Here is a 24,007-nt window from a genome sequence, read left to right on the forward strand (position 1 = left end):
ACAAAATAGGAAGCAAGGCATGATCGAGGAGAGTCAGGAGTGGCAGGGGGGAGCAAACACCCCAAATACTTAAGGTTTTAGAAATGTCAGAGAAGCTGGGAGAATAAGAATATGTATGTTGAGTATCATTCAGTAATAAATACCTGTGTGGTTAAGCTATTAAGGAAAGCAGGATCCTAGTAAGCACAAAACACAGGTTGTTGGCTGTGAGGAGGAGGGAAAGGAAGGCCATGAGAGGCACCAGGAGGCTGGTTTCCCAAGGGCTTTCTGTGCTGTTTTTCTCTGTATTTTCAATATATCTTATAATTATAAATGGTACTGTACCGCCTACCACTTTATAAAAACAGTAACAATGTAGTCCAGGGATGGTTCCTTCTGATTTGTTTGCATAAGCGAGTCCACCTCTTCTCCTCCTCCTCCTCCTTCTGCTCCTCCTCCTCCTTCCAAGCTAGTGGAGAATATCCCCCACCCCTCCTACCCTCACCCCTGCATGTCCCCCAGTGCGTCTACACATTCCCAGTGAATTCAGATGCTGTATCATCAGCGTGTACATTTCTAAGGCAGGTGGAGTAGTCTTATTCATCTTCCATCTCCTCCAGCCTCCTAGGATTCCCCAAAGGCCCTTCAAGCCCATCTCTTAGGACTATTTCCTTCCCCCTCCAAGCCATCAGACCTTAGGGGCAGAGTTTATGTCTTAATCCTGTCCATAACACCAGGTCCTCTGTAGGACTCACTGTTTGCCCAGTGACTCAGAGAGCCACTGCGCTCTCCTGAAGCCTAGAGGTAAACGTGTTGGTTTCTGCTGTCTTTAGGTTCCAGGCTTTAGGATCTAGAGTGTCCTTATTAGACCCCGGTGTTCAGTAGCTCTCCAATAGCTGTAGCCCCTAGCTGAGCCTGGGCACAGGAGGAGAAATGCTTTTCAGAACCAATCAAAAAGACGTTTGTCCTTTAACATCTCAAATTTAGCCATCCAGCCAGGTGTGATTGGCTCGTGCTTGTAATCTCAGTACTCAGGAGGCTGAGATGGGAGGACCATGAGAATAAGTCCATCTTGGGGCTGTAAAATGAGACTCTGGAAACAAACAGAAAAAGATCCCCAAAAGCAAAGAACAACAACTAAAAGGCCCAAACAAATGACTGTACGTAGAACATATCCCTAGCCTCCAATTCAGCCATTTTCTCTCTCCAGGGCCACCGCCTCAGCAGCTCCCGTCACCAAAGCAGCCTCCTGGTCCTCTGATTCTATCTCAGGAATGCATCCGAACCAAGCTCCTCCATCACCTGCCTCCTCCCCGGCCCCATCCCCTGGCCTCATCTCTCCTTCCATGATGGCTCTTTCCCCTTCATCCCAAACCATCATGAAGCCCTCTGATCTTCTCTGAGCTGCTGAGACTCAGTCCCAGCTCAGCAACCCTGGCAAGCCCCGCCTGACTTTCCCTGAGTGCCTCAGTTCAGTGCCCTTTGGTCCCTTCCTCTAGAGGAAGTACAGAGCCTCATTCTCTCTCTGTTTTCTTGTCCACACGGGACAACAAACTCCTAGCGGCCAGTGTCTGTGTTTCCTGCATACAGGAGGGACTCACCAATGCCGATTAGAGCAGACTTGTGTCAGGGACCAGGTCAGGCAGCCAGCGAGGCTCTGTTGAGTCTCTAGGCTTGGGAGATAGAGCATGAAGTGAGCTCACTATTGTGATTCAAGCCTGCGCCCTGTTCTTAGAGAGCCCTCAAGCCAGTGGAGAAAGCAATCGTCTAAATGTAATTGTTGGCCCTATGATGAGTGATGCTATTTGGCAAGAGGCAGAAAATGAGGCAGGTCCTGGTGGAGCAGGACTGGACCTGAGGGCTCCTCTTCTCCTTCAGTTCATCAAAATGACCTGAGGCTGCTGCCGGGAGAGGAACCGGGCCAACCCTGGAGCTTCCAGAGAATTTGTGGAAATTACCTGAGCTGAGAACACACAGCAGGGGTTTCTGTTACGGCTTGAGTTGTATTTCCCTATCTCTGACTCTTATTTTGAAGTTCAGGAGCATAGAACAGGAGCTTATTCAGAGAGAAGATGTTTATAGAGGAAATCAAGTTAAAATGTGGCTCCAGAGTGGGCTAGTCCAATCGGACTTGGTGCCCTTATAAAAAAAGGAAGTTTGGAGAGTGATGTGCATGGGAAGGCTTTTTGTTACAGCAGCCTTAGGGAACTAGTACCTCTCTATCTGACTTAGGAAAGTATTGAACTATGGAAAACCTGATCATGTATAAATAAGTAAAGGGTCTAATTGTCTTGTGTACAAAGCACTCTGGGGTAGATGGTCCACATCTGGCATTTTCTTGGTAGGACCAGGAATTTCTAAATTTCTAGCTCACAAAGATTCTGTGTTTGTGCTTATTACCTTATGGTCACACAAAAGTGGCTCTCTACACATTTTGTCTTCATTCTCAATAAAATGGAGGGGCTTAAAACTTTCTTCCTGTGAGTTTTCACATCTTTGTTTGGAGGTGGGCATCCTCATTGGGAGGTACAGCCTGTGTTCCGAGGGCAGAACTGAGAGCCATAAACACCCCAGCTTCAGGGGACCCTGGAAGAGCCTGAACTACTTTTCTGCAAGGTATTCGATGCTACCGCCCAAAATGAGGCTTTCTTCCTTCCTTCCTCCCTCCCTCCCTCCCTACTACCCTTCTTCTTCTTCTTCTTTTCTTTCTTCTTCCTTCTTTTTTTTTTTTTTTTTTTTAGCAAGTGTCTTAGTTTACTGAGAGTGGGCAGTTTATAAAGAAAAGAGTGTTTTCTTGGCTCTCAATTTTGGGCAATGGAAAGTCTAAGATGGGACAGCTGTGTTTGGTTGCTGCTTCAGCTCTCAGTAGGAAATGGAAGGGGGGTGAGTCCAGGGAAAGGGGTGGACCACGGCAAGCAGCCTTGCTTCATACAACTTGATCCTGTGGATTAATCCAGTCCTGCAGGAGGAAGACTCCCTCCAAGAGAATGGGCATTGATCCTTCTTCTTCTTCTTCTTTTATTATGATTATGATTATCATTATTTTGGTTTTTTGAGACAAGGTTTCTCTGTGTAACAACCCTGGCTGTCCTGGAACTCGCTCTGTGGACCAGGCTGGTCTCAAAATAAAAAATCCTCCTGCCTCTGCCTCCTGAGTGCTGGGATTACAGGCATGTGCCTCCACCGCCTGGCTGCATTGATCCATCTTAATGACTTACTCCTTTTTTTTTTTTTTTTCCCCGAGACAGGGTTTCTCTGTGTAGCTTTGTTCCTTTCCTGGAACTCACTCTGTAGCCCAGGCTGGCCTCGAACTCACAGAGATCCACCTGGCTCTGCCTCCTGAGTGCTGGGATTAAAGTCGTGCACCACCACGGCCCGGCTGACTTACTCCTTTTAAAAAGTATTTATTACTATTATTGCATATGTATGATGTATATGTGTGGTTCATGTCACACTGTGCATGTGGAAGACAGAGGACAATTTTGTCAAGTTGATTCCTTCTGCTTTTTTGTGGGTTCTGAGGATGGAACTCAGGTTTCTAGGCTTGTGGAGCAAGCTGAGCCATCTTGCCAGCTAATTTAATATCTTTTAAGGCTCTCCTTAAGGCTTCAGTGCACAAACTTTGGAGGGGAAAGTTCAAGGAGTATGATGCTAAGAAGAGCAGTAACTGGGTGCCTGGGACTGTCTATTAATCTGTGTCCCCTGGAGACAGAGACAGAAGTCAATACAAAGAAAGAAATATGTCCCGGGCACTGTGAACTGGTCGGCTGTGTATGAACAAGTATCTGAGGTCTAGGCCCGAGGCACCTGCATTGCAGGCGGATGAGGGCTTGGAGGAAGCCAGGCCAAGAAGGGACACGGGACATTTACAAGCTCTTTGATTTGTATTTTTCAAGTCACATTTATTTGTTTGTTCATTTGTGTGTGGTATGTGTGTGTGTTCATCCATCTGTGCCACCTCAGGTGGAGGTCAGAGGACAGCTTTTGGGTATGAATGCTCTCCTTCACCATGGGGGTTCCCGGGGGGGGGGGGGTCAGGGTGTCAGACCTGGTGGTGGCAAGTGTCTTCTCACCCGATGAGCCTTCTCTCCAGCCCCTACCACGCCTTTAGACAAAAGCTATTAATCAAGTGTGAGATACCATTTGATTGCTTTGAAAAAACAACAACTCATTATTTATTGACCTTATAAGGCCAGAAGAAGAAACTGAGGCCTAGGGAGCTCAAATAACTGGCCAAGGGCAATAGAGCTAGAAAGTAGAGCTGAGCCAGCGGTGGTGGAGCACGTGTTTAATCCCAGTACTCAGAGGCAGAGGCAGGTGGATCTCTGTGAGTTCGAGGCCAGCCTGGTTTACAGAGTGAGTTCCAGGATAGGCTCCAAAGTTACACAGAGAAACCCTGTCTCAAAATACCAAAAAAAAAAAAAAAAAAAAAAAAAAAAAAAAAAAAAAAAAAAAAAAGGAGAGCTAAACTCAAGACCCTGAGACCTAAACTTCAGTCTCTTACCTTTTTTTTTTTTTTTTCACCCAGAGCCGAGGACTGAACCCAGGGCCTTGTGCTTGCTAGGCAAGCGCTGTACCACTGAGCTAAGTCCCCAACCCCTCTCTTACCTATTTTCATGGGGTGTCACCCTAAAACCAGTGTCACACAGCACCGTTTGTCCTGCTAATGGGTCTCAGGTGAGCATTTGGGGAAGGCACAGTGGCAATGGCTGAGCTCCTCTGCCTGGGAAGACTCCGCCCGGAATCCTTTAGCTTCTTCTTCAGCATCTGCCTGGCACCAGGGCTGGGGTGATGGGAAGACACGGCTCTGCGGGAGCTGTCAGGCTTCTTTAGACTAATTCCATGCAGGCTCAGGTCCCAAGAACTAGTGTTCTGGTGAGAAGAGTAGGAACTGCCCTTTTGTGAGCTTTTGTGAGTTAGCTCAGAGTCACTTACGCTCACTTGTACTAAGCTAAGCAAACCTTGAGTCAAGGAAAGGGGAGACATTGTCTCCCCACTCTCCCTCCCCCCCCTCTCCCCCCTCCCCCCCCCCCCCCCCGTCTCCCTCTCTCCCTCCCTCTCTTTCTCTCCCTTTCTCTTTCTCTCCTTCCATCTCTCCTTCCCTCCCTCCCTCCCTCCCTCCCTCCCTCCCTCCCTTCCTCTCTCTCTGGCAATGTCTCATATATCCCTGGCTAGCCTCCAACTCTCTACGTAACTCACCTTGAAGTTCATAGCCTCCTGCTTACGCTGCAGGCGAGTACCACACCTGGTCTGTATCATGCTGCAGGTGCGACCCTGGGCCTCCTGCATGCTAAGCAAGCAATCTACCAATCAAGCCCTACCCCTAGTCCTTAGCCTTCGCCCCTCAAATCACTGTACTTGCATTTAAAAACCCCCACATCACTCTTGGGCATAGGAAATCTCATCGGTCCCCAGCATGCTTCCTTTTATTAAGGTTGTGGCTTTTGCGAAGTTATGTGTGTCCCCAGCCTCTTCATCACAGGAAAGGCCAACAGGATGAATTGGCACACTGGTAACACACAAAGAAGCAACCACATCCTTGTAACTTCTTCTTAGGGTGGCAGTCCAATGCAGTCAGATCCGTCTTCTAGATGTAACAGACTCACCAGCACCAAATACTTCCTGTTCCTTTGGCCAATAAAAAGGCTCATTACCATCCATCGTGTGCTAAGACAACAACCAAAAGCTCCTTACGATTCTCCTCCTGTGTCAATAGCTTCTCTCTTGTAGTTCGCTCTTTAGAGCAATCATATGATTTTCAAAAATTACGAACTGGACGATTTCGTAACCTCCCTTCTCAGTTGAAACCGGCCCGTGACTTCCCATTGCGTGTAGAAGGTGCCCTGCATGGTCCGACACGGCCCTCGGAGCCCTACACAGCCTCGTCCCTCCCTTGTTCTCGATTTCGTCCTCTGTCTCTCTCTTCCAACCACCCTTGTTTCTTGCTGCCTCTGCAGCCTGGAAAATGTTGGACTTGTTTTATCCTTTTTCTGTAACACGCAGCCCCTCCCTAGACGGTGGTGTGTTTATTTGGGGCTCAGATCAAATGTCACCCTCTCAGAGATTCCTTTCCTGGATTTTTCACCCCCAACTTACAGTAATATGACTCAGTTTGTTTTCTTTATGGCCTTTACCCATGTCAGCAATGCTGATCCCATACAGTATTTTATTTGCTGATCTTCACAGGTGTGTGGTCCAGGGGAGCAGAGATCTTACCTGGTTTATCTCGGTTGTATTTATGGCTGTGCAATGAGACACCCCAGAATGTGGTGACATACAACAGTTTGTAAAAATTATGTTCAAATGCCAGGTGGTGGTGGCACACTTCTTTAATCCAAGTACTCGGAAAGCTGAGGCAGGCAGATTTCTGTGAGTTCAAGGCCAGCCTGGTCTACAGAGCAAGTTCCAGGACAGACAGGACTACACAGAGAAACCCTGTCTCAAAAACAAACCAAAAACAAACAAACAAACAAAACCCCAAAACCAAAACAAACCAAAAAATTATGTTCAACTTGTGGTGATATTGTGTTCCCCAAAATATTGTGCACCCTAATAAACTTATCTGGGGTCAGAGAACAGAACAGCCACTAGATATAGAGGCCAGAAAATGGTGGCACACACACCTTTAATCCTAGCATTCTGGAGGCAGAGATCCGTCTGGATCTCTGTGAGTTCAAAGCCACACTGGAAACAGCCAGGCATGGTAACAAGAACCTTTAATCTCAGGAAGTGATAGCAGGAAGCAGAAAGGTATATAAGGTGTGAGGACCAGGAACCAGCCTGGTTAAGCTTTTAGGCTTTAAAGCAGCAGTTCAACTGAGATTCATTTGGATGAAGATACAGAGGTTTCCAGTCTGAGGAAACAGGATCAGCTGAGGAATTGGCAAGGTGAGGTAGCTGTGGCTTGTTCTGCTTCTCTGATCTTCCAGCGTTCACCCCAATAACTGGCACTGTTTTTTGTTTTGTTTTGTTTTGTTTTTTATTATTAATAAGACCTTCTAACAATTCGTGCTACACCAACTGAATTAGTCTCTTTTCGTTTTTTGGGTCATGTCTTCCAGGGCCGACTATTCTGTTGAGGTGATGTAGCCTCAGATTCCGCATGGTCTCTTACTCTACTGAGGCTCAGGATTAAAGCTTTGGTTATTTCCTTTTCTATTCCAGTTGCAGGAGCAGTTTTAATCACAGAAGTTACTGAAGACAATTGTAGCTGCCGATCAGTTCTGTCCCACCAGCCACTTCCCAAATAACCCATATGGAAACTTAATATTGATTATAAGTGCTCAGCCAATAGCTCAGGCTGGTTACTAGCTAACTCTTACATTTAAATTAACCTATTTGTATTCATCTACATTCTGCCACGTGGTGTTGCCTTTATTTCATCTTGTACCTCCTGTTTCCTCTCTGTGTCTGGCTGGCAAATCCTCTGATTCTGCCCTTCTTCTTCCCAGCATTCTCTCTGCCATGAAAATCCTGCCTAGCCAACAGCCGATTTTATTATTTTTTTATTAGCATTTTTATTAACAATGAGAGCAATACATATTTACAGTGTACAAAGATTGTTCCACAGCAGTCTTGTTCCTCCTCCCAGGCATCCACAAGTTTCCTGAGTCTCCAGGACTCTATGGGGGTGGATTTAATTAAATAAGAGGCATTCTCATAGAGAGTTTATTCATTTTATTTAGTTACTTGATATGTGTATGGTGTGCATTAGTGTTTACATGTGCATGAGTCTCTCTCTGTGTGCAGGTGCATGTGTGTATGGGGGCACAAGTGGAAGCCAGATGTTCATGTCCAGTGTCTTCCTCAATTGCTCTCCACCTTGGGTATTGAAGGAGGGTCTCTCATTTGAGCCCATAGCTTGCCAATTTGGTTAGTTTAGCTGGCCATCTTGCCCTGGGGTCCTTTGTCTCCATCTCCAGAAATTAGAGGCAGGCTGCCGCACAGGCCCAGCACTCACATGGGTGCTGGGGACCAGAACTCTGGTCCCTCTGCTTACATGGCTAGATGCCCTTTACCCGCCGAATCATCACCCCATCCCTTCAAATGACTTTAAATGTATTTTGTTTCTACAAATTATCCCTTAAAGCCAGTGTCTCTCTCCCCAAATAAATCACAGTCAGAGTAAAGGAGAAATTCAGGCTAGGTGGTGGTAGTGCACACCTTTGAGCCCAGCACTTGGGAGACAGAGGCAGATGGATCTCTATGAGTTCAAGGCCAGCCTGGTCTACAAAGTGAGTTCCAGGACAGAGAAACTCTGTCTTGAAAAAGCAAAGTAATAGTAATAATAATAATGATGGAGAAACTCAAAATGACATCAGTCCCATTTGCCTTAAGCCCTGGTACCATATGGATGACAATCAGCTGCAGTTAGCATGGCAGATGATAGATCCAAAGCAATTGCTGGGTCTGCTTCGTTTCCATTTCCAAACCACCCCTAAAGAGAGTCGTATTTGGGGCCACACCATCCGTACAGGCATCAGCAGAGCAACCCTGTCACCTGGTAACTGTTGGCGAGAGCTGAGGTTTGCTCTTCCTTTTTCTGGCTTCTCTCCTTCCAGTTTCATCTTGATCGATTTCCCGTCATGCCAGGCATACTTCTCAGGGGCTCCTTGTGTGAAGCTGGTTTTCTGCAAGTGATGGATGATTCCTGATGTCCCTGTGAGTGGTGAATCACGACTTCAGCATTTGGTCACTGTGTCTCAGTGTGTTCATCCTTGGGGCTTTCAGCAGAAAGAGTTCCAGCAGCAAGCAAGCCACCTGCGCTACCCTCTGCCCCGCTGACCGTCTCTCCTCCGTCTCCAGGCTCCACATGCAGCTGGTCTCCTGCTTCTTTTGTGGTTTTTCTAGACAAGACAGGGTTTCTCTGAGAAGATCTGGCTGTCCTGGATCTCACCCTGTAGACCAGGGTGGCCTTGAACTCAGAGATCTGCGTGCCTCTGCTTTCCAAGTGCTGGGATTAGAGCTCTGCCACACCATGCCTGCTGGTCTCTTGCTTCTTGGAAATGAGAGGACATATATGTTAATGAGGTTTCAAAGGCACAGGTCACAGTGATTCTAATGTGTGGTCATGTTAGAGAACGCTTAATTGCTAATCCCAGCCATCAAGTCTTGAATATTTAATGAATTAGGTTTTTATTTTTTTCCAGTGTATGGGCTCAAACATTGGGTCTTGAATATGCCAGGCAAGTGTAAACAAGCTACACTCCAGACCTACTGCCCTAGCCTCTGATTCTAAACAGGCAGAAGACACACCAAGATTCGAGGAATGGAGACGTCAGTTTTACTTGTTAAACAAACAAATAGAAACTGTTTTCCTTTTTTTAAAAAAACGTTTTACAGCTGGGAAGTGGCAGCGTACACCTTTAATCCCAGCACTCGGGAGGCAGAGGCAGGCGTATCTCTGTGAGTTCAAGGCCAGCCTGGTCTACAGAGCGAGATCCAGGACAGCCAAGGTTACACAGAGGAGCCCTGTCTAGAATTCCCTCCCCCCGCAAAAAAGTTTTAGTTATTCATTTATTTGTGTGTGTGTGTGTGTGTGTGTGTGTGTGTGTGTGTGTGTGTGTGTGTGCTTGTGTGTGCGCTATTGCCCACACATATACAAGTGTGTGCATGTGCCATTGGGATGCGTGAGGCAGTCAGGGAGCAAGTGAGTCCCACCATGTGAGTTTCCTCATAGGAGTCCCAGGGATTGCACTCAGGTCTTCAGGCTTCACAACCTGCACCTTTGCCTGCTGAGCCATCGCACTGGCCCCAGTTCCACCTCTTAAAGGGTGAATAGCTAGGTCATACTGCAAAAGAACTATGGGATGGGAGACGTTGTTGCCATAGTCTTTAGAAAACACAGTCTTGCACATTGCAGCTTCAACAACCTTTTCTGTATCAGAGGTGTTAAGGATACAATAAATATTTGTTTAATGAGTGAATTAAACAGGGAGGGAAAGCTTCCCATAAGAAAATACTTAGCACATAGGTTTGAAACAGTTTTGCTTTCTTAATCCTGATCTTCAGGGTTAGAGAATTAAAAAAAGAAAACTTCACTGTGGCATATAACATAAATTCTGTATCCCAGACGATCTGACTGACTGCAAGTGTGTAACAGACTCTGTTTGTAAAAGAGGATTCTGGTGTCAGCTAGGTTAGGAGACCTTTGATAGGACAGCTACCTTCTAGGGAGGTCTGTGCCTCACAGAGCAAGGGCTGTATCTGGGAATAAAGTCAGGATGGCACAACAAATTGGACTAAGCCTGGAGAGGTGCCTCCGAGGTTAAGAGCACTGGTTGCTCTTCTAGAGGACCCAGATTTGATTCCTAGCCCCCACGTGATGGCTTACAACTGCTGTTAACTATAGTCCCAAATTGATCTGGCACCCTTCTCTGGCCTCCTTGGGCACAAGCCATGCATGGGGTGCACAGACACGCATGTAGGTTAAACATGCATACACATACAATGTTTAAACATTTTAAAAACAAAACAAAACAAAAAGAAATCTGCCTAAGGAGGTCAGTCTTTGTCCTGAAGGCAGCACAGGGCCAGTGAAGTTTACAGACAGGAACTTCCCTGTCCAAGGGCTGACGGAGAACCCTGTCCAAGGGCAGACGGATTCTTACTCTGGAGCTGGAATCAAAACAAGACTGCTATAGAGTTTTATGGATACCAGAGCTAAGGTTTTCATCCTGAGTGACACCTTCAGGTTCTGGGTCCTGGGAAATGGATGTAACCTTTCTTTTTCTCTGAATTTCTTCCTTGTCTTCACTTCACAGAGCAGACAAGAATGGTCACCTGGAAGAATCTTTCTAAAGCTTAAGAGAGATGATCTGTAAAATGTGGTAGCCAGAGCAGGAACTGGATACAATGAGTTATTTTTAGAATGAGTTATTCCATTCATCCATTCAACAAATATTGCTCAAGTGGTTATGACCAGAATGCACCTGACACAGGTCTCAAGGAGATGACAAAGAACCAGAAACATTCCTGGTGACCTACAGCTAAGATTCTACAAGGGCAGTGACTCACCAGTGAATCCATCAAAGTGCGATGTGGCCGCTGGTGGTGAGTGCCGTGGAGGGAGGAAAAGCTGAGGGAGAGTGGGTGCTGTTTCCCACTCAGCCATCAGCCAAGGCCTCTAGAGCAGTGGTTCTCAACCCATGGTTTGTGACCCCTTTGGGGTTGAATGACTCTTTCACAGGGGTCAAATATCAGCTATCCTGCATATCAGATAGTTACATTATGACTCATAACAGTAGCGAAATTACAGTTATGAAGTAGCAACAAAAATAATTTTGGTTGGGGGGTCACCACAACATGAGGAACTATATTAAAGGGTCTCAGCATTAGGAGGTTGAGAAACACTGCTCTAGAGGAAACAATATTAGGCTGAGCCCAGAACATAGGGAAAATGAAAGCTTGTGATTTTCTGGGAAGAAAGAATTCCAGGCAGAGGAAGGGACAAGTGCAGAGACCCTGAGGGAGTGATGCCCGAAATGCTGAAGAGGAGTGTGGAGACCCGGAGAGCCGGAGATAGCGGCACAGGAGACCAGAAACCAAAGTTCAGAAGGAGATGGGAACCAAGCTGGGTGGAGTACGGGAGCTCACGTTAGGATTTAGGATTTTATTCTACAGGTGAGCGTGGCCACGGGGAGAGTTAATCATCGAAGTGACATAACGCGGTGACAGCCCCCAGCTGTGGAGAGCAGACTCTGAGGATAGAAGTCACTGCAGTGTCCTGACGGGAGATCACTTTTCGCTCTCCAGTGTAGCTTAAGTTTTCCTGCCTGGCCCACAGTCAGGACAAATCTCTCTCACCTGCCAGTCCCACAGACGCTCAGACCCAACCAAGTAAACACAGAGACTTATATTGGTTACAAACTGTATGGCTGTGGCAGGCTTCTTGCTAATTGTTCTTACAGCTTAAATTAATCCATTTCCATTAATCTATACCTTGCCACATGGCTCGTGGCTTACCGGCATCTTCACATGCTGTTTGTCATCATGGCGGCTGGCAGTGTCTCTCTCTCAGCCTTCCACTTCCCAGCTTTATTCTCCTCCTTGTCCCGCCTACACTTCTTGCCTAGCCAATGGCCAATCAGTGTTTTATTTATTGACTAATCGGCAACACATTTGCCATACAGAACATCCCACAGCACTCCAGTTACCAAGTACTACTCGGAGCTCTGTGCTTTCTCCTTTCCTCCCCCTCGTGATCTTCCTTTAAATTTCTTTGAGCTAGGGTCTCATGCAGCTTCACCTCTCCCCAGGTTGGCCTCTCTATGCAGCTGAAGATGGTCCTGAATTTCTGATCCTCCTGCCTCTCCCTCCCAAGTGCTGAGATTACCCCGTGACTGGATTATGCAAGGCTGGGAATGGACGATAGGGTTGAGTGCATGCTAGACAAGCACTCTGCCCATTGAGCTACACCTCCAGATCTGTGCTTCTCTCTCTCTCTCTCTCTCTCTCTCTCTCTCTCTCTCTCTCTCTCTCTCTCTCATTCCTAGGACCCAGGATATAGCTGTCAACAAGATAAGCTCTTGGCTTTCTGACCTTATATCACCCAGTGGGATACAGCCAGATAAACAAGCATGCAGAGCACTCAGGTCTCCTCACTCGGTAAGAACAGCTAAGGGGAAGAACCAGGAGATAACGGACCGGAAAGCAGGGGAAGCTGTAATTTAAAATTGAACCATCAAAAAGTGTTTCACTGAGGACGTTGAATAAGTATTGACAGCTTCCGAGGTAGGGGAGGGGGCCGAAGCTTTGGGCAGAAGGGAACCCAGAAGCCCAGAAGTGAGCTGGTAGGGCTGCCCAACCCTGATAGACAGTTCTGGGAGGAGAAAGAGCAGCAGATGGGGCTGAGGCTAGTGGGATGGGCCACCACAGGCTTTGGCTTTTTTACTGATGGGAGTTGCTGGGGTGTGTGAGCAGAGGCGTGCTGGTCTGGAGTGCACATAGAAGGATCCCTCTGCCTGTGTGCAGAGAAGCCTGGTACAGATGGGAGGTGGGTGCGTTAGTTACTTTCCTGTTGCTGTGGTAAAATATGCTGATGAAAGCAATTTAGGGGAGAAAGTGTTGTTGGGGTTTACAGTTTCAGAGTATGGAGTGTGTGTGTGTATGTGCATGTGTGTATGTATGTGTGCTCGTGTGCATGAGTGTGTATGTGCATATGTGTGCGTGTGTGTATGTGTAGGGGTGCAGCAGTGGAGTAGGAGTACAGGGGACAGGACAGGCATGACAACAGACAGGGAAAGCATGGCAGCAGGAAGCTACCTGATCACATTTTCATCCTCACCTGGGGGAGAACAGGAAGCAAGTAATGCTATAAAACCTCAACGTCCAATCCTCAATGATGTACTTCCTCCAGCAAGGCTCTGCCTCCTCAAGGTATGCTCAGATACAGGAGTCTATGTCTCTCCTCCAAACCACCACAGTGGGGTATGTCTGTGCACACAGTATGATGGTACCAGATGGGGTAGAAATGGTAAGAGATGCATTCTGGATACTTTTATATATCTGAAGCCAGAGACAGTGGCCTGTGGTGGGTTAACAGACAAAGAGAGTGACTGTGAGACAGAGTAAAAAAGGCCCTATCATGGGACCCATGGTCCATGAAGCTTGGAAACCCAAATTTTCTGTTCTAACTGAGAAGCTGGTATAGTTCTTTTTCACTATCTGCTTCCTTTAGGGTTTATAATGGGATTTCTCAAAGCCTCCGTGTGAACAGAATGCCCGTTTCCGAACAATGTATGACCTTCCCAAGGTGGCAGTAATGAGCCCTCTGCCATCTTTCTGCAAGATGACACAAATGAACTCACTGTGTGTGAGCAGATCATCATGCCTAGTGCAGTTCCAAGTGCTAAAAACAAGCTACTCCTGTGCCCTGTCTGTCAGACTATTTGAGCTTTATGCCTATTGTCCGAGCTGGACTGGAGCCCTCTACCCAGGCCCTGTTCCTCTGTGCTCAGCTGCTGTGGCTTGGTTCTTTATTCTTTCTATCTTGAGTTCTTGAGTTCTGCAGAAGAAACTGGGCTGACCTGTAACAACTGAGAAGGACCATCAGGCCTCTGGCCTGAGGACCTGGATAAAGAGAGTTGCCATTTCCTGAGACAGGATAGGCAGGTTAAAGGGGTGGGGATCAAGAACATGCCTTAGGGGGCTGGGGAGATTGCTCAGTGGTTACAGCACTTGCCCCACTAGTCTAAGGATCAGAGTTTGGATGCCCCAGAACCCACAGAAACGTCAGGGGACAGGGTGATCGGCCTGTAATTGTATCTGTGAGCTCCAGATCTAATTGAGAGACCCTGCCTCACTGAATAAAGTAGAAGAGAAATTGAGGATGATTTGCACACACACACACACACACACACACACACACGCACACACACACACACACACACACACACACACACACACACACACACACACATCCCACACCCCCAACATGTGCCCCACCTCACATGCATTCCATATACACACATAAAAATGGAAAAAAGAGAAAAATAATGTCATTTGGGGTGATGTGTATTTAGGACACACAATGGGCACACAGTGGCATGTTTAAGGAGGATACGGGGCGATTATCATCTGAGCTTCGGGTAAAAAGGGCCTGCGTGGCAGAGGAGGTAACAGGAATGAGGAGAGGAGGGGCCTGGAAGGGGTTTAGAAGGAAGACCGAGTTTGGAGTAGTGGACAAGGACAGAACGGAAGACTCCACAGTGCCACAGGGATGGCGGCCGCCCGGCCTGGAGGTTTTTACACGAGATAACACTACTCAGTTTCCCATGACTGTGACAAAATTCCCCGGAGAAACAACTTACAGGAAGACAGAGTCGTTCTGGTTCATGATCTCAGAGGTGGTGCCATTGCTTCTAGGCCTGTGGTGAGGCAGAAGGTCATGATGGAAAGGCGAGGTGGCTCAAAGCTGCTCACCCCAGGTGGCCAGGAAGCAAAGAGAGGGGCAGGGGGCAGTCAGAAACAAGATACACCCTTCTGATGCACATTCTCTGTGGCCCACTGTAGCTAGAGTTTTCCTGCCTGGCCCACAGTCAGGATAAATCTCTGCCACCCGCTAGTCCCACAACCGCTCAGACCCGACCAAGTAAACACAGAGACTTATATTGGTTTCAAACTGTATGGCCATGGCAGGCTTCTTGCTAACTGTTCTTACAGCTTAAATTAATCCATTTCTATTAACCTATACCTTGCCACATGGCTCGTGGCTTACCGGCATCTTCACATGCTGTTTCTCATCGTGGCGGCTGGCAGTGTCTCTCTGACTCAGCCTTCCACTTCCCAGCTTTATTCTCCTCCTTGTCCCACCTATACTTCCTGCCTGGCCACTGACCAATCAGTGTTTTATTTATTAACCAATCAGCAACACATTTGACATGCAGACCATCCCACAGCACTTCCCCTTTTCTTTTCTTAAAAAGGAAGCTTTTAACCTTTACACAACTCCAAAGTCAGCTTGGTATATTTGGGAATTTGGGCGTAGCTTCTCTTACTACTTCCTGCTGGAGGGGGGCGCTGTATCTTTTGGGGAAACAAAGAAAACTTTAGGATCATGGAGTAGTCCGTGAGGCTGTATCATCTGAGCCAGTTGCCTTGAAACCATTCTGGATGTTGGATCATCTGGGCCTTGGTGTCACCTTTCAGGGGGTCTTGGCTGGTCAAACCTGATGTATCTTAATCTGGAACAAATCCATAGCCTCTGGCTTTCTGTGGGAACAAAAGCAGAATCTCCTTTCCAAAGCAACATATTCTTATATCCAAATTTTGAAGTCAAGGTACCTTTAAAATATACATTTTGGCATAACTCAACAGCTTTTGTAATCAAATGTTTTTCTTTAGTTACGAATATCAAAGAGAACATAATCCAGATTCTTTGTGTGGTAGCCATCTTTACGTGGCTTATTTTTTTATATTAGCTTGAGCCTATTGCTTTGAACTGCAGCCTTCTAAGCCTGAAACGGTGCTGGCACTGCTGGCTCCGCCCACTTCAGCTTCCCAACATGGCAGTGATACGTTTTCCGCCAGCTCTGGGAGCCATCAACTCTCAGAAATAGTGGGTCTATGCTTCTATCAAAGCAGCATGTAGCCCAGAAACCTCTTTTTTTTTTTTTTTGTACTAGCAAAGTCTAAATCCACCATGCAGCTTAATGTGCCACTTGCAGAGGCCTCATTCCCACCATACTGCAGGTCGAGCATGCATGCACGCTAGGAACCCGCCAGTAGCTCAAACCGGCAGGCTCCCACTAACTTGAAAGAGACAACTAGGAACTGTTTTTAGCTCTGTTTTAGAATCTTTTTTTGTAGATGTAACCAACCGTCTTATTAAATAAGACACACAGAGCCGATTCAGAGAAGAAAGCCAAGAGGTCAGAGCTAAGAGACTCACCCTTCCTGATTCAGTGATCCTCTTCAGCCAAGAGGGCTCTCCGAAAAGGACCTATTTCCTGTGTGTATGTCTTTATATACTCTAGCTGTTCTGCCTTCTCATTGGTTGTAAACCCAAACATGTGACTGCCTTGTCACTGCCTGTATGTACCACCCTCCAGGTCCTTAAAGGTGTGCACCACCACCGCCACGCACTTGCTATGGCTCTAATAGCTCTTATCCCCAGGCAACTTTATTTATTAACATACAATTAAAATCACATTTCAGTACAAGTAAAATACCACCACAGCCCGCTTCCTCTGCAATAACCCACTTCCTAAAAGCTAGGAAACCATCCGTTGATGACATCATGATCCCGTCACCTCTCAATTAATGCCACCTGTGGAGGCCAAACTTTCAACACACAGGCTTTGGGCAACAGACAACAGTTGGTGGAGAGAGACCAAGGAGTTTCACAGACTCAGAAGAGGGGTGGGGATGTAAAGTGATACAGACTGCATTCACCATGTGCCTGGCACACTGATGGCATTTCACAGGTATAGTCACAAGCAGCTCTTCAAAGGTGCTTCCAGGGGCTGGAGAGATGGCTCAGTGGTTAAGAGCACTGGCTGCTCTTCCAAAGGACTCAGGTTTGATTCCCAGGACCCACAGGGCAGCTCACAACCATCCATAACTCCAATTACAGAGGATCTGACATCCTCTTGTGGCCTCCTTGGGCACCAGGCACACATGTGGTAGACAGACATATATGCAGGTAAAATACTAATACACATAAAAATAAAAGAAACAAACAAAAATGGTGCCTCTAGGAAGGGTGTTACAGTTTTATTTTCATGTGAGATAACTGTGGTGGTATTGTATTCCCCAAAATATTGTGCATACTAATAAACTTATCTGGGGTCAGAGAACAGAACAGCCACAATATTAAACATAGAGGATAGGCAGTGGTAGCACACGCCTTTAATCCTAGCATTCCAGAGGCAGAAATCTACCTGGATCTCTGTGTGTTCAAGGATACAGCCAAGCACGGTGACTCACACCTTTAATTCCAGAAAGTGAGCCTTTAATCCCAGGGAGTGATGGCAGAAAGCAGAAAGGTATATAAGGCGTGAAGACCAGAAATTAGGAGCTTTTGGCTAGTTAAACTTTTAGGCTTTGAGCAGCGCAGTTCAGCTGAGATCCATTTGGATGAGGACTCAGAAGCTTCCAGTCTGAGGAAACAAGATCAGCTGAGGAATTGGCAAGGTGAGGTAGCTGTGACTTGTTCTGCTTCTCTGATCTTCCAGTGTTCACCCCAATACCTGACTTCAGGTTTGATTTGTTTTTCTTTTTTTTTTTTTTTTTTTTGGTTTTTCGAGACAGGGTTTCTCTGTGTAGCTTTGCTCCTCTCCTGGAACTCACTTGGTAGCCCAGGCTGGCCTCGAACTCACAGAGATCCGCCTGGCTCTGCCTCCCGAGTGCTGGGATTAAAGGTGTGCGCCACCACCGCCCGGCCAGGTTTGATTTTATTAATAAGACCTGTTAAGATTTGTGCTACAGATAACAGACCCAGGGACGATGAGAGAATTTCTGAACATTTTTATGGAATATTATTTTATCTGGGCAAAGATGTGTTACATTTGTTTGTGCTGCATTTGTTTAACCATGTGAAGATGTGTTGCTGTTTCACCTTGCCTGCCTAAGGCACCTGATTGGTCTAATAAAGAGCTGAATGGCCAATAGCAAGGGAGGAGAGGGTCAGGCGGGACTGGAGGGCAGAGAGGATAAACAGGGGGAGAAATCTAGGCTCAAGGGGAAGACGGAAAGGAGGGGAGAATGAGGGAGACGCTCCGGCCCAGAAGCCAGGTAGACGCCAGCCAGCAGACAGGAGAAGCAGAGAAAGTAGCATATACAGAAAGAAGACAGAAAGGGTAAAAAGCCCCCGGGCAAAAGGTAGATAAAGAAAAGCAGGTTAATTTAAGTTAAAAGAGCTAGCCAGAAATGAACCTAAGCTAGGCCCAGCATTCAAAACTAGTAATAAATCTCTGTCATGATTTGGGAGCTGGGGGGTGGGGGTGGGAAGAAAAAGCCTGTTACAGGACGTCACCAACAACAAACAGCAGCAGAGACAGTCTCCTGTCGTGAAGCAGGGGAGGGAGGAAGCCACTGAGTCGAGGAGAATCTTCAAGGCGAAGAGAGGGACAAAGTGCTACTACCACCAATAGGGTCTGTACTTGGTGCCAAACCCCAAAAGTCTGGGGAGTTTCATCCCCACCTGAGAGCTGAGCAAAGTGGAGCTCAGAGGGTGAGCCACTTCCAAGGTGGCACAGCTGATGAGGGCGGAGTTGGCGTCTACCATGGTTAAGACTCAGAGCCAGCTGGACAGTTTTATCATCTAGGAAAGAAACCTCTTGGTGAGTGTGTGAGGGACTTTCCAGACTGGGTTAAAGTGGAAGACTGATGGTCAGTGTGGGTGGAGTCATTTCACGGAGAGGTCCTACGAAGAAGCAAGTGGGCTGAGCTGAGCATCCATCACACTCTGCTTCCCGACAGAGGAGGCAGAGTACCCTGGGGCTGCAGGCTCCCACCACCGTGGCTGCCCCTCTGCGAAGGGCTGTAGCCTTAGACTTTGAGCCCAAATCAACTCTCCTTTCCTGAAGTTACTCTGGTTGGGTATTTTGTCAAAGCTGTAAAAAGAGTAACAAACACAGGATTCAAACTGAAGACCACGACTCAGACGCGTCCTGTGAAGAAGAGGTTTCAAAGTCGCTTTTGTTTTGTTTCGTTTTGGTTTTGGTTTTTTGTCGTTGCTTTCTTGAGACAAGGTCTCACTGTGTAGCCCTGGCTGTCCTGGAACTTGCTACATAGACCAGGCTGGCCTCAAACTCACAGAGATCCTCCTGCCTCTGCCTCCCAAGTGCGGGTTAAAGTCATGTCTTTAAAAGCCCAGGAAATCCTAGCCGGGCGGTGGTGGCGCACGCCTTTAATCCCAGCACTCGGGAGGCAGAGGCAGGCGGATCTCTGTGAGTTCGAGGCCAGCCTGGTCTACAGCGCGAGATCCAGGAAAGGCGCAAAGCTACACAGAGAAACCCTGTCTCGAAAAACCGAAAAACCAAAAAAAAAAAAAAAAAAAAAAAAAAAAAAAAAAAAAAAAGCCCAGGAAATCCAGACAGAGAAGTCAAGAGACTTCAGACACAGATGCTGTGCTTTGTGTGGACTTTTTACATTGAAACTCAGTGGGAAAATTTTTACTTTTGTATAAGGGATGTGAGCGTTATTGTATTTATGCCATGAGGGCTCTATCTGTGAGCCTAAGAAGGAGGGAGACAGAGAAAGAGCCATTAGCTGTAGAAACGAATGAGGGACTTGGTGCGGACCCTGGTACAGGGTACCAGATGTCATTAGCTGCCAGCAACGGAAAGCAAGCCCAGCCATCACGGGCAGAGAAGGTGTGAAAAGGAAAGGGGTGTGTGTCTGGGAGCTGCACAGACAGACGGACAGACGGTGCTGTCTGCACCAGTCACAAGGTCCTTGGCAAACAGGACCTGCCGTGCTCTTTGCAAACAGCTGCGGAGGGACTACGAACGTTGACCACCTCCCTTTACCTGTTGACGTCCAGACTTCACGATTACTTCTAGCCCAGAGGCTCCTCAAGATATGCATCAAGATACAGCTGGCCTCTTGTTTTCCACTTGCCCTGACTAAGAACGTGCATTCTTTTCTCTGTCTTCCATGGGCAACATGGTCCTTTCATCCTGCACTCTCCAAATGTCCCGACAAAGGGGCCTCTGCGACTTTGTTCTTCTTCCTGGTCAGGCCCCCTCCTCCCACCTCCCTTTGAACAGTGACTCAGAAGTCTCTGAACCCGCATGCCCTGAATGCAATTCCTAAGGCTCCAGAAAAACCTTATTTTTGCCGAGTCTGAGTTTGGGTGATGCCAGGGAACTTAGGGAAGTGGTATAATGATGCAGTGGGCCTGCTCTCCGTTCCTAATCCAACCAGGGAAGGGGTCTACCGCTGGTAGGTAACTACAGTAGCACCAGCTGGCTTGGCTTAGGCCACAGAACTGAAACCTTGGAAAGGAAGGTAAATCCGGGAGAATGGAGACCTTCCCAGGACACCTGTGAGGGAGCTCCAGTCTACTGTCCTTCGGTCAGACTGAGGGCTTCAGGGCAGCATCTGATTGGCTACTTTCTGTCTGGGGGTAGAGAAGGCACTCTGGCTGACAACCCTGCCAGCTATCCTGCTTGGGAAGAGCACCCCAAACCAAAATCAGAGTGCTTTACCAGAAAAAGGATAGACACATGGTAGATAACCAAACAAAATAGTCAATATGTCTGGTAAAAGAGGTGTCTATGAAATGAAGTTTAACAGAGTCCATAAGTTCAGGAGGAAAGCCCCCATTGTACAGTCAAGGCAGCCTGTTTGCTCCTGGGAACTCCTTAAAGTGTCACATAAACTTGTTTGCGGTCTTTTTAGAGTGGGCATGTCTGCAGGTGACTAACAGCCCCTCCCATGGTAAATCTTTCCTGCTCACCTTTCTGTTCTATTTCCTTCTCTTATCAATATATTTCATACTCATGGAGTCATACCCCGAAGTCTGGATGCATCACCTATTTTTTTTTAAAAGATTTTCCTTAATTGTGTGTGAATGGGGTTTGGTGACAGTGGCGTGTACATCATGCATGCGTCACGGACAGAGGTCAGGGGACAACTTTATGTGGTTGGTCCTGTGGACTCTGGAGCTTGAATTCAGGTTGCCAGGCTTGCAGGGCAAGTGCGTTTACCCTCTGAGCCACCTCAGAAGCCCGGTTAATTGATTTTTCCTCCTTTTCTTCTTTGGCAGGTTCTCACTGTGTAGCCCTGGCTTGCTTGGAACTCACTATGCAGACCAGGCTGACTTCAAACTCAACAGAGATCTGCCTGCCTCTGCTTCCTAAATTCTGGGATTAAAGGCGTGCCCCACAATGACATGCAAATTTTTTTAAAACTTGGGAGTGTGTGTGTAATGGGGTGGGTGGGGGTAATACTGAAATAACTGAAGCCGCAGGAACAATTGATGGTCTGGGTTCCCAGCAGCAAGTCACTCTGCCTCATTGGAGCACAGTTTTTTCATTTGCAAAATGAGAGTGATGCTTCTTAACCCATAATATTGCTAAGTAGACCCAAGCTACTCTCCGTTGAGCACTAGGACGTGCCTACCCCACAGGCCACAGATTTGAATGTACTTAGGCCGTTGCTAGGAGAGGAAGCAACAGACGATGGAGCACATGAGACAGCAGAGTGACAGCTCTCTCGTAGAAAGAAAGCATGCCAGCTTAGCTCTATGTCATGGCGTCCCCAGTGTGGCCACTTCGCCAGCAGCATCTGGAATCCTGTTACGAGTATACACTCCAGACCTGTTCTGGGGGTGATCTCACATAGCCCAGGTTGGCTTCATACTTGCTATGTAGCCAAGGATGAGTTTGAATGTCTGATTCTCCTGCCTCTGAGCATGCATCACCAGGCCCAGTTTATGCAGTGCGGGGGATGGACCCGGTGCTTCCTGTGTGATAGGCAAGCCCTCTGCCAGCTGAGCTACAGCCCTAGATCCTGCAAGCTACCCTTCAATGAGCCCTTCAGGGGACAGTGGTGCAGGCCCAGTTTTGAGAGCTGCGTTCTAGCTGTGATTGCTTTATGAGTTTGAGGACTTGCTGCCAGATCCTGTACTATTTCTAAGAGAACTGAAAAGGTTATTTCTTTTATGTGAAATTCTCCACTTTTAAACTTTGGCAACTAATTCAAAATTTAGAAATGTACTGTGTGGGCTAATAATAGATGTGCTCCAGCTGAATCTGCCACCCCCACCCCCCCCACCCCCCACCCTGTTTTTTGCTCTTCTCTTTAATCCTCTTAACAATCCTACAAGATGCTACAATGATGCCCATTTTGTGGAAGAAATTGTAGCCCCTCGAGGTGAAGCTCTGTTCTGAGTCACAGCCCAGAAGCTATACGCGCCTCGATTCGCTTGCACTCTGGTGTTTTCAGTTATGAAGTCTCTGTTCTTTTTACTTATGCAGAAGAGACATGTATGACAGCTTAGCTCAGAGCCTAGCTCCGACATAAAGCTGAATACCTAACATCCCTCAAGAACGTTTTCCCCATCTTCTGCCAGCCCCCCACTCCTCAAGCCTTGAACTAATCTGTATTCCAGAAAAGAGTGCCATTCATCAAGGGAGCCCCGAGAGCCTGGGAGGGCTTGAACCTGACGACACCCTGTGCAAGGAAACTTGATAAGTTCTGGAAGAAAGCCGTGTGCAGCGCTGCCCAAGGATAAATGTCCAGTAGCCGTCTGGTCTGCAGGCTAAACCAGCTGTTCACCCAAGTGCCCTCTGTGTGCTCTGGCTTTCAGGAGCCTGTCCAGGGCTGTGACCCCACCTAGCTCTCACCCTTCTTGCTGTTGACTTTCTCTGAGCTCAGAGTAAATAGCCTCAGCCACTCCCCAAAACGGCATGTCTCCAGTCCCCAGCCTGCAAAGCTGGAGGAGACGTTTTTTCAGCCATTTTTACCAACATCCTTCACTGGTTCAGCGGTTGGATGCATCCATATCACCAAACCCTACTCAGGCGACATCCCAGTTTTCACTGTTGCAGATAACTCTCACCCCCAGCAGAAAAGTCCCCCCCCCCCCCCCTCCCCCCCCCCCCCCGCCCCGGGCCTTAGAGTCTCGGGTTGCTGGAGCTAGAGGCAAGCTTGCAGGTACTTCTTGTGCAACGCACTTGGTCATTGTTTTGGCATTTGCTGCTCTGAATCCTGGAGTTTGATATACACAGCTGTACGAAAGTATCTCCACGTCTCCCACAAACACCCAGAACCACACTAGTCCCCTGTATAAAGCAGTGGCTCCCACATCTTGACATTTCCCCCATCAATATTTGTTTTAATTTTTATTACATTTTAAAGAGATAATATATTTTTATCATATTCTTTCCATCCCCCAACTTTTTGTAGATCCACCCTCCCTTCCTCCCTCCCCACCCAACTTCATGTTCTTTCTCTCCTACCTGCCCCCCCATGAAAATAAAATCAAACAAAATCCCAGTAACGCACACACACAAATACCAAAACAGAACAAAAAGTGCACAAAAAAATGCAGTCCATTTTGTGTTGGCCCACTACTCCTGGGCATGGGGCCTGCCTGGAAGTGTGGCTGATATACCTGGTGAGACTCCATCAGAGAGAACAGATTTCCCTTACCTGGCAGGTATCAATTTGAAATAGCTTCTTGGTTAGGAGTGGGACACGATGCCCACTTCCCTTCTCAGCACAGGGATTTTGTCTGGTTTGAACCCACTCGGGTCTCGTTTGTGCTGTCGCAGTCTGTGAGTTCCTATGTGGATCCTGTGATACACACGTCTGTTACGTCTGGAGGACGCTGTTCCCCTGCAGCCATCTGACACCTCTGGCTCTTACTGCCTCTTGCTGGGACCGCAGTGGGCACCAGTGTTCTCGGAGTGTCATCGTACTGCCCAAGGATGGCAAGAGAAAGATGCCAGAGAGCTGGCAAGGAAGGAACAAATCCTGGGGCAAAGCTAACAAGGAGCCCAGGTCTAAGTCTGTACGTGCTCAGAAACCTAGTCCAGCGTGACAGAGCTCTGTAAGAAAGGTCCCAACTAGAAGC

The sequence above is a fragment of the Peromyscus californicus genome, unplaced genomic scaffold, assembly GCF_007827085.1.
Source record: "Peromyscus californicus insignis strain IS unplaced genomic scaffold, ASM782708v3 Scaffold_7__1_contigs__length_154581171, whole genome shotgun sequence".
NCBI lineage: Eukaryota > Metazoa > Chordata > Mammalia > Rodentia > Cricetidae > Peromyscus > Peromyscus californicus.